This window comes from Corythoichthys intestinalis, chromosome 18 (assembly GCF_030265065.1).
Source record: "Corythoichthys intestinalis isolate RoL2023-P3 chromosome 18, ASM3026506v1, whole genome shotgun sequence".
In the NCBI taxonomy this organism is placed as follows: domain Eukaryota; kingdom Metazoa; phylum Chordata; class Actinopteri; order Syngnathiformes; family Syngnathidae; genus Corythoichthys; species Corythoichthys intestinalis.
In genome coordinates, this window is record NC_080412.1 from 6,166,569 (window position 1) to 6,178,416 (window position 11,848).

The 11,848-nt window shown below is 41.2% G+C and overlaps 1 long non-coding RNA gene across 1 annotated transcript; it reads left to right on the forward strand.

Moving 5' to 3' along the window:
- The first annotated feature begins 571 nt into the window (after positions 1-571).
- On the forward strand, positions 572-1,742 carry LOC130906675 (uncharacterized). Its single transcript, XR_009061356.1, has 2 exons — positions 572-829; positions 1,172-1,742. It is a non-coding gene; the product is annotated as an uncharacterized LOC130906675 (long non-coding RNA).
- Positions 1,743-11,848: the final 10,106 nt, after the last annotated feature.

Sequence of the window (11,848 nt, forward strand, 5' to 3'; positions counted from 1 at the left end):
TGTGAAAGAGGAAAAAGACTAATACAAAGTGCATCTCGGAGAACTTTTAATGCATACTTTGAATGGGTGACAATACCTTTGGCTCTCAAAGGCCAAAATAGTGCTAAATTCGAGAAATTAAAAAATGTATTAAACCAGCCGAACAGTAAGAAAGTAAAAATACATTAATAATAATAAACTCTGAATGAACTGAATAAACTTATTCAAACCTTGAGTTTAGGCCACACAGTGCAACTTTCATGAAATTATAAGTAATAGGCTGTATTGGCACCATGGAAAAAGTGCTTAGAAAATAGATTTCGTTCCACTGAAATGGATCTACTGTACATGACCGCTGCATTATAATATACATACAATGCTAACTAGTACCAAAAAAAAAGTTCTACTCACGGTTTCCAGTCATTTTTTAGTAATTAGCGTTTTTGTGTCGGTCTTTTTTTCCCCCCGTGGCGTAGTGATATTGATACGGCGGAGTCGTATCGTCAGTGTGTGAAGCCATTTTAGGTCACGTGCACCAATAGGAGACGAGGATTGTTGCTATGGGTTTGGAAAACAAACAACATGGCGGCGACCGTGTCAAGCTACGACACGAGCTAAGATCAACAAAAGATAAGAAAACCGCATTCGAAATGTAGTCAAAAGGCATGGAAACGATGCTATATGCATCCCTCATCTGTCCATGGGCGAAAAAGGGCAGGAATTTGGCCGAAACGGCATGCAACTTGCTAAGCCTTCGTGGCTACGTCAGACAATGGCTTTCTCTCCAGGCTCCGTCGAAGGATCCTGCTGAAAATGCGTCGACTGGGATTTTTAACGACATTGACTCCAGGTAAGCCACACACACGCCTTTTGTTGTGAATAACTATGGGAGTTGGGGGGCTTCTGGTCAGATCACATATGAAGTTAAGACTTGCAATGTGAGTTCTGGGCTGTAGCGGTCATTATTATGATGTTAGATTGTTAACTTTGAGCAAAAAGTTTAGATTGACAGATAACATAGGTTTTTCATAGTATTTAGTTTAACTGTAGTTCCAAAAACCTATTTGATAATATTATTCAGGAAAAAATGGCAGAATAGACAAGCCTAGATAATTTGGATTGGAAGATTATGTAAATATGATATGGATGAAACAGTTCACACATGGTTTATGTGTGTGTGCGTGTTTTTCAGAACTGAAACACCCTTCACTGACAGCTACAACTTCTTCTGTGGGACCATCGTCCATTAAAAGATTAGAGTTGACCAGGATCTGCTGCGAATGGACAAGCTTGTGGAAATATGGCTTTATTGGGACCATGGAAAAAGTGCTTAGAAAATGGATTTCATTCCACTACGCTGGATCTATGCGTTCAATGCATTTTTTCTAAGCCAGTACCCTTCTAACTTAGTCACCAGCCAGAAATGTATCTTGATGTGAATACACAAAAATACAGATCTAGTGTTGCTGTTTTTGCTTGTTTTAAGTGTTATATTAATTCTGGCAACACAAAATCTTTATCAAATGTCATAAACACATCTACCAAACATTTGAAACAAGTATTGGTGCCTTAGTATACACATAGGTGAATTCAGAATGAGAAATGTAGCTAATTTCTTGAAGGAAACACTTCAACATTAATGATTTGCACCCAGCACAATGAAATATATATTGAATTAAGCTAAAGGCTTATGTATCATATATTAAAAATATCACAACCTACTATGCAATGAAATATATAAAATAAAAAATGCACACCATGATCATAAATGGCTGAAAATCAACCGAATTGCTACCACATCCTCCTAAATGTGAATCATGGCAAAAATGGAATAAGACAAAAAATTATAGGGTGATCAAAAAATAATCTGCCAAAATCATAAGGTGATACTTAAAAAATAAAAGACATCACAAAAGAAGTGATGGACACGTGTTGAAGATAACTTCCAAGTTTTATTTCATGTTTCACAAGTGCTCAAATGTGAGCACACCCAGCAGCACGGACAAAATCAAGCCACGATGAGAATTCCTCTCAAACTTGTGCATGTCGCAGTTACTGTCTTGATTGCAACTGTTGTTCGATATTTCACATCATCAGTACTTGCTGGACGTGTTGGTATGTTAAAGACAAAGTTCATTATCCATCTTTGTGGCACATAACGTATGTTATACACTAAGTGTATGTTCCACCACTTCCAGCAAATATTGATGACATGAAAGATCGAATAACAGACGCAATCAACGCGGGAGGAAGGAATTCTCATGTCAACTTGGATGTTGTCCATTCTGCTGGTGATGGCCATATTTGAATACTATGAAAACATGAAATTGAACATAGTTACTTCCTACATCTGTCCAAGGTAGTTTTTTTTTTTTTTTTTTAATGTTTTTTGTTTTTGACATGGCATTATGATTTTGGCACAGCCTTTTTAATCACACTGTATATACACAAAAGGTTGGAATCATTCAAGTATGGTACTGTTGGTACACAACATTTATTTAAACATGGAAGTGTCTCATACTATAAAAATACACATACAAATATTGAAAAACAAATTTAATATATATATATAGAGAAATAAAAAATAGTAAAACTGTACATGACAACATTACTCCTCAAAATCGCTTTCATCAAAGTCATCAGCCCATCCAAGTGTCTTCTGTTTCTTTGGAAACATTCTCGCATGCTTGGCACCGATATAAATCAGTACAAGAAAGTTTTGCAGACATATAGGAACATCTTCCCGTGTCACAATTGGTTGCCTTTCCACTACAGTTGACTACTTGCAAAACAGTATCAGGGGCAGGACTTTTAGTCATTCATGTCACTGCGAACTGCCTATCCTCAATGTCCCACCCATTCCCAATGGGTGAAGGGGCACACATTTTACCTGTCAGACAATGTTTCATAATTGCTGCTTGATAGTTTGCTGTCCTGCAATGTTGGTACAGAGCATCAGTTTTTGGGGGAATAGAATGTTCTGGCAAGATTGACGAGGCCATACAGAAAGATCTGCATTTGGCATCATTTTTGGCATATAACTGGCCAAACAGGTGGCACACGTATTTCCACAACGTGTTAAATGTTTGTAGGTCAAGTTTAAAACTGCTGCCCAGCTTTGCAAACCCAGTCAGGTACTCTTTTTTTATGACGTGCAAAAGAATTTTTTTTCCCCCTTTGCCATGAAAGGCACAAGCAGAGTCACAACCTGTGAATGTATGGATGCCAATGAGTGCTAAACACACACTAGTGCCAGGAGCTGCAGAGACCTCAGAGACGTCAGTCCTCGTTCTGTTGCCTCCTCCTGTGAAAAAAGGCAATTTACACTGTAAATCTATCTGCAGACTTACAGCAATCACTGCCACGTCAGTATCAGGGCTTTTATTGACTACAGCTTGATGTTCTTAAGCCAAAAGGTTTATTTAACCATTGTCACCCATAACAGGTATGCAATAAAAAGTTCTCCTGGATTCACTTTCTATACACTGTACATACATTTTATAACAAAGTTGTATTGATATCTGGGCTAAAAAATGGCATCGTTACAACACTAGTTTAAATAAGATTTTTGTGAGCATAGGTTAATAACAATTAACCTTGTAGCAAAGGCGTGCGTGTGGCTTACCTGTAGTGAATGTCGTTAAAAATCCCAGTCGACGCATTTTCAGCAATATCCTTCGACGGAGCCTGGGGAGAAAGCCATTGTTTGACGCAACCACGCGGCTCTGCACGTTTTTTCCAAATTCCTGCCCTTTTTCGCCCTTGGACAGTTGAGAGATGCATATAGCATAGTTTCGATGCCTTTTGACTAAATTTCGAATGCGGTTTTCTTATCTTTTGTTCATCTTCGCTCGTGTCGTAGTTTGACACGGTCGCCGCCATGTTGTTTGTTTTCCAAACCCATAGCAACAATCCTCGTCTCCTATTGGTGCACGTGACCTAAAATGGCTTCACACACTGACGATACGACTCCGCCGTATCAATATCACTGCGCCACGGGGGAAAAAAAGACCGACACAAAAACGCTAATTACTAAAAAATGACTGGAAACCGTGAGTAGAACTTTTTTTTTGGCACTAATTAGCAACGTATGTAAATTACAATGCAGAGGTTATGTAGATCCACTTTAGTGGAACGAACCAACACAATTTTCGCTCAGCCAATACAGCCTATAATAAATATTAGAGATGTCCCGATCATGTCATTTTCAAAGTATCGGAATCGGCAAAAAAATATCGGCCATGCCTTTTTTTAATATATATACAGTATATTTTAATTAAATCGTTTTCTAATTGTATTTAACGTTACAGACATAATATTTTACATTCATCCAGAGTCTTTAATTTAGGCTTAAGGTAGGGTTATCAAAAATATCCCAATAACGGCGGCAATTAATTTATCAAAAAATGTGTCACGTTAAAATGTTTAACGCTATTAATATATGCGCTGCACGACCCTCTCACTCATTGTCGCGCTCAATCTGTAATGGCGCCGTTTTACCTATATAGAGAGATAAAAGGCAGCGCAAAATGAGTAGAGTGAATTTTGGCAGCCTTTGGAGCCTTTCTTCAATTGGCTAAAACCTTGCAATCCTTCTCCCTCTGATTAGTAACATCATGGGAAGCAATGTGGGGGAAGCAAGGTCGCAATTGATCTTTGTCTTAACACCTTATGTTATTTCCCAAACCAGAGAAGATATATCCATTGGTAGCACGACGCACAGTCATGGTTTTACTTCCCATCATGGTTCCACTTCCCATCATGCATTGGGGCATGGCTGCAGTATCATTTACTGAAAGCTCATAATACTCTAGATGGAAATATTTAGTCACATTATACAAAGTCACAAGTCTTTCTATCCGTGGATCCCTCTCACAGAAAGAATGTTAATAATGTAAATGCCATCTTGAGGATTTATTGTCATAATAAACAAATACAGTACTTATAAGCCTATGTGTGGGGCGAGGGGGGAAGAGGCGCAGCACGTCACATGAGTGACACGACCAAACACTGCTAAATGCGTTATAACTACACATACAACAAGAAAATATCACACATTGTGAATTTATGACGGATATTTTCATGTCATTCTTGTGTCGTCAGACGACAACTGGCATCCATTTCGTTATGTTTTAGTCTCCCAAGACACGTTTTCAGCACGTCACCGTGATGTCATCGTCAAGAAAAAAATTCTTCGTTGACGAAATATTTTGGTTATCGTCATCGTTGACGTAAACAACATTGAACAGAACGCTACAAGAGAAAGTAAAATCTCAGCTGCACATTTCTTACTCTGTGACGTCAGCCACACGGTGCATTCAGGTACAGCACGCAAAAGACATCCGCCACAGTAGAACACGATTCATTACATTATTACAGGAATTATTATTATTATGTTATTATTTACAGTTTAATTTATAGTTTATTTGTTTTGCCATGTGTAATTGTACCAGCAGTATTCATTAGGGTTGGGTTTTGGGCTGTGGAACACATTAGTTAAATTATAATGTATTATTATGAGAAAACGAGTTCTGGGACCAGTCTTCATGTGTTTTGTGGACTTTGTGGAGAAGGCGTTCGACCGTGTCCCCCGGGGAGTCCTGTGGGGGGTGCCCCGGAAGTATGGGGTATCGGAATTCCTGATACGGGGGATCCGGTCCCTGTATGACCGGTGTCAGAGTTTGGTCCATGTCGCCGGTTGTAAGTCGGATCCCTTTCCAGTGAGAGTTGGACTCAGCCAAGGCTGCCCTATGTCACCGGTTCTGTTCATCACCTTTATGGACAGAATATCTAGGCGCAGCCGAGGCACTGAGGGGGTCCGGTTTGGTGGCCTCAATATTGCATCTCTGCTTTTTGCGGATGATGTGGTGTTGTTGGCTTCATCGGGCCGTGACCTTCAGCTCTCACTGGAGCGGTTCGCAGCCGAGTGTGAAGCGGTCGGGATGAGAATCAGCATCTCTAAATCCGAGACTGGGCTTCAGTCAGGAAAAGGCGGAATGCCCTCTCCAGGTCAGGGATGAGGTCCTTCCCCAAGATGAGGAGTTCAAGTATCTCGAGGTCTTGTTCACGAGTGACGGAAAAATGGAACGGGAGCTCAACAGGCAGATCGGTGCCGCGTCTGCAGTGATGCGGACTCTGAATCGGTCCAACTTGGTGAAGAGGGAGCTGAACCGAAAGGCGAAGCTCTCTATTTATCGGTCAATTTACGTTCCTACCCTCACCTATGGTCACGAGCTGTGGGTCGTGACCGAAAGAACAAGATCCCGGATACAAGCGGCGGAGATAAGTTTCCTCTGTTGGGTGTCCAGGCTCTCCCTTAGAGATAAGGTGAGAAACTCGGTAATCTGGGAGAGGCTCGGAGTAGAGCCGCTGTTCCTCCACATCGAGAAGAGCCAGATGAGGTGGCTCGGGCATCTGATTAGGATGCCTCCGGGGCGCCTCCTGGTGAGGTGTTCCGGGCACGACCCACAGGGAGGAGGCCACGGGGCCGACCCAGGACACGCTGGGGAGACTATGTCTCCTGGCTGGCCTGGGAACGCCTTGGGATCCCCCAAGAAGAGTTGGCTGATGTTGCTGGGGAGAGGGAAGTCTGGGCTTCCCTTCTGAAGCTGCTGCCCCCGCGACCCGACCTCGGATAAGCGGGAGAAAATGGATGGATGGATGGATGGATGGATGGATGGATGGATGGATGGATGGATGGATGGATGGATGGATGGATGGATGGATGGATGGATGGATGGATGGATGGATGGATGGATGGATGGATGGATGGATGGATGGATCTTATCGGAAAGCCTGCTTGACATATGACCATTTCGACTTACAAACAAGGTCCTGGATCGAATTAAGTTCGTATGTTGAAGTACCACTGTATTTGATAAGAATGTTACATTTATTACAGCTACCAAACCAGTTAAAAGTGCACAACAATAATTATCTTCCAGAAAATATTAATTTAACATTGCTAACATACACAACACAATAAAATATTGTAGAAATATTGAAGCAACTGTGGAAGATTTTACTTGTGACTAGTTGTTTATTCAAACGCCCACGCAGCTCCTCTAAGAAAAGTCCTATTTTTAGCAATGCTATTTTCAGCTTTTTTTCCCAATGGAAAAGCAAAATGATATTCTACACTAAGTCTATCATCATTGAAATCTCCTTAAGGTGAGTGTTCTTAAGGTGAATTATTTCTGTACATCCAGTATATTTCCATCATTGAATCCTTTATATTCTGCATCAATCATCATTCGGTACAAAGTTGCAGAGATGGTGAATGAAAACTGTGTGTCACCCAGGTGAAAACATGACAGTTAACAAAGGAAAATAATAAGATAGGAAGATGTTTTTTAAAGCTCCTATCTCATCAATCTCCTTCTTTGTTTCCTGAATCGTTGTCTTGCCTTGTTTTCAAAATGTCTGGCCTTTGCAGCAATGACACCAATTTCAGTAGCACCGATTGACTTTCCAATCCATTATATGTTATGCCACATTTTCATTTCAAAGCACAAACAACAATTGATATGAGATGGGCACAGCGTTTGGAAAATGGGTCACAGCAGAAATGTTGATAGTTCTACTTTGCCCCCCAGTGGCATACACACTCAGTGCAGACACAGAGCATGTCATTATTTGCTTCAGGCTGATGATTATCTTCCACAGTGAACTTGTGGAAAGACTGGATGCAAACTTGTAAATGACAGTTTAATGTGTGACGTCCAAATTCCACGATCCTTTTGATATGTGATACAAAAATATATTATTATTTTAATCAAAATTGCTGTCTGCACACCATTCTTAATTTAAGTAAGATGGTCACAACTCGCTATGAAAAACAGTTGACCACAGAAAAATCGATCAACACTCATTTTTTTGCCCTTGAATTCCACCTGTACGATGCTATACTATGCTACAGTAGTATGAAAAAGTATCTAACCCTTTTGGAATTTCTCACATTTCGGCATAAAATCACATCAAATGTTATCTGATCTTTGTCAAAATCACACAGATGAAAATACAGTGTCTTCTTTAACTAAAACCACCCAAACATTTATAGGTTTTTATATTTTAATGAGGATAGCATGCAAGCAATGACAGAAGGGGGAAGTGAAGCGTTTGCATGAGTACACTTAAAAAGCTATTGAAAACAATTTTTACGAAACAATTCAAGTCAGATGTGTGCCCAATCACTGTGTGTGAGTGGTGTAAAGCTGCTATGCCCATGATCAAACACACACCTGGTAAGAATTCTCTTGATGAGAACATTGTCTGATGTGCATCATGACTCGGTCAAAAGAGCTGTCTGAAGACCTGTGATCAAGGATAGTTGATTTGTATAAAGCTGGGAAAAGACACAAAACCACCTCTATAAGTCTGGATGTTCAACAATCGACAGTCAGAGAAATTGTCTAAATGGAGAGAGTTTGGCAGTGTTACTTCTCTCCCAAGGAGTGGCCGTCCACCACAGATGACGCCGGGAGTTCAGCACAGAATACTCAGAGAGGTAAAAAAAGAACCCTAAAGTGTCTGCTATAGACTTACAGAAATCACTGGCACAGTCCAATATCTCTGTGCACACATCAACTATATGTAAAACTATGGCCAAGAATGGTGTTCAAGGGAGGACTCCACGGAGGAAACCAAAAAACATTGTTGCTCGTTTAATGTTCGCGAAAAGGCACTTAGACATTCCACAGAAGTTTGGCAAAATATTTTGTGGACTGATGAAACCAAAGTTTAATTGTTTGGAAGTAACTCACAATGTCATGTGTGGAGGAAAAATTGAACAGCTCACCAACACCCCATCCCCACTGTGAAGCATGGTAGAGGAAGCAAAATAATTTGGGGCTGTTTTGCTACCACAGGGCCTGGACTGAGCCTGAGGCCGTCTGTCAGAGAGTTGACGCGAAAAAGAGGATGAATGCTGCAACAAGACAATGATCCAAAACACAGAAGTAAATTAATTTCAGAATGGTTTCAGAAGAGCAATATACACGTTTTGGATTGGCCAAGTCAAAGTCTAGACTTGAACCCCATTGAGATGCTGCCGAGATGCATGCCACACATCCCAGGAATCTGACTGATCTACAGCAGTTTTGTAGAGTGGAATGGGCCAAGAATAATCCTGATCGATGTGGCAGACTGATCTGCAGCTACAGGAAGTGTCTGGTTGAAGTTATTGCTGCCAAACAGGGGCGGGGCACAGAATATTAAATGTCACTTACTTATTTTTCCCCTTTCTGTCATTTTTTGCATACTATCCTGATTAACATAGGAAAACCTATAAATGTTTGGGTGGTTTTAGTAAAGCAGCGCTGTTTTTTCATCTGTGTGATTTTGACAAAGGTCAGATCACATTTGATGTTGATTTTATGCAGAAATGTGAGAAATTCCAAAAGACTCAGATACTTTTTCATACCACTGTGCAAGGGCAAATGTGTACATCCGAAATTCTTTCCGAACAGCCTACTGAGTCGTGATTGTTTCACTGTCAACTGGTAGAATTTCTTTGCCGATGTCATAAAGCCTAAATATTTGCCGGCCTTAGGCGCTCACTCTGTCATGGACCAGCTAAATGGAAATTACAGCCAGAGGACAACAACTTTGGCAAGAAAAAGTCAGATTGCAAAAGCAGGAATAAGTGAGGATTGGCATAATTCATTTTCTACAATTTTTAAAACTGCATTTGTCACAGTCAGAGGTAAAAGTAGCAGAGGTGGGTAGAGTAGCCTAAAAGTAGAGTAGCCTACTCAAATAAGAGTAGCATTACTTCTAAATAATATTACTCGAGTACAAGTAAAAGTAGTCATCCATAAATTGACTGAAGTAATGAGTAACATTGTGATTAATTGTTTAGAATGTCTGATTTTTCTTTTTTTAATTGTTGTTGTTTATTGTTTATTTTGGTATTTTATTTTTCTTAGCACAACTTCATCTGTATGAACTGTTATTATTATACTGTATTATTATAGCCCAGTGGTCCCCAACCTTTTTTGTACCATGTACCAGTGTGATATGGGCCTTTTTTTTCTCAGACCGGCAATGTGTGGCAGAAAATGACAGTAAATATAAAATAACACGATGAGGCTAAAAACAAACATTTAAGGCCTTTTCCACAGCGAGCGCAAAACGGGAGGAGCCATGTAGCCTGACGTAGACGCCGTCAAGGAAGTGAAAAGCGGCAAGCATATTTACTACAGTCCCAAGCAACAATGTGTTCAAGGAGTAGGAGCATTATGATAGCTGTGTAAAGAGTTTTCCTAGTATCGGTGAGAAGGTGAATAGTTTTTTTGTTGTTCGTGAACTACATTTCCACACAAACGCACATCGAGGTACCATTTAGCTTAGCAAGGAGAGGTATGAGAGTTTAGCGCACTTATCAAGGTTTCTTGGGTCGTAATTTGCGTATACCAGTCTGCCGAAACGGTCTGATAGCGCAGATATAAGTACGCCTGCCCCTTTGCTTTTGGATGCGTTGTTGACGTCAGTGCGGTGGCGCTCTGAAAATAGAAGCTCTATTTTTGGCCTCGCCTCTCATTGCAAATTCACTCAAACTTGCCGTTTCGGTCCAAAACAGCTGCCCCACCGCTCACTTTCGCCAAGAAGTCCCCTCCCACATACACAATGAATTGGTTGCTGCTGAACCCTTCACACCAGACTGCGACTAGTTTGAAACGGCTCTATTTTTAGCCCTGCCTCTCGGCGCAAATTCATTCAAACTTGCCCTTCCACCCAAAACGGCAGCCTACCACTCACTCTCGCCAAGAAGTCCCCTCCCACATACACAATGAATGGGTTGCTGTCGAACCCTTCACACTAGGCTGCCACAAGTTTAAAGCGGCCCTAAGTGCAGGGAAAATGTAACTCATCGGAGGCCTAATCAACCTTTGACGGCAAATACCCTTGGTCGCAGGCATAATGAGATTTTCTCTAATCACGAAAGGTTTCTTGGCTTGAGCAATACGATACGCTACGACATACAATGCACTCAGTACATTTGCTTTAGTTGCCTCGTTTGCTCCTCTTCTGGCTCAGCAGGTGGCATGTTCCCCGTAAAAAAAGCTGTTCAATGACGTCGCTGCCCGCAGCACACAGCCACCAGCAGGTAACGTTACTGTTTATATTGACTGACGCTTGGCTGATATCAATGTGCAAACACCTCAGTAAAGGCGGTCAACCACTTGGGGGCGACGTACGCAAATCTCTATTCAGATTAGTCATGAGGCACAGGTCAAATTGCGGTTGTTTACAAATTATTTGCCGCCCAGTAGCAAATGCGCCACTAAGCTTATTACATGACTGTATTATGTCAAAAAGATGACACAAAAATCATCTAAATTTAGACTGGAACACGAATGCCCATTACCCGTCCAAAGAGCATGATTGCCCTCTAGTGACAAAAAAATGTTGTTATAATATATACACTCACCGGCCACTTTATTAGGTACACCTGCCCAACTGCTCGTTAACACTTAATTTCTGATCAGCCAATCACATGGCGGCAACTCAGTGCATTTAGGCATGTAGACATGGTTTAAGACAATCTCCTGCAGTTCAAACCGAGCATCAGTATGGGGAAGAAAGGTGATTTGAGTGACTTTGAACGTGTCATGGTTGTTGGTGCCAGAAGGGCTGGTCTGAGTATTTTGATATAGTATGTTGATGAAAGAGGTCAGAGGAGAATGGCCAAACTGGTTCGAGCAGATAGAAAGGCAACCCTGACTCAAATAACCACCCGTTACAACCAAGGTAGGCAGAAGAGCATCTCTGAACGCACAGTACGCCGAACTTTGAGGCAGATGAGCTACAGCAGCAGAAGACCATGCCGGGTTCCACTCCTTTCAGCTAAAAACCGGAAACTGAGGCT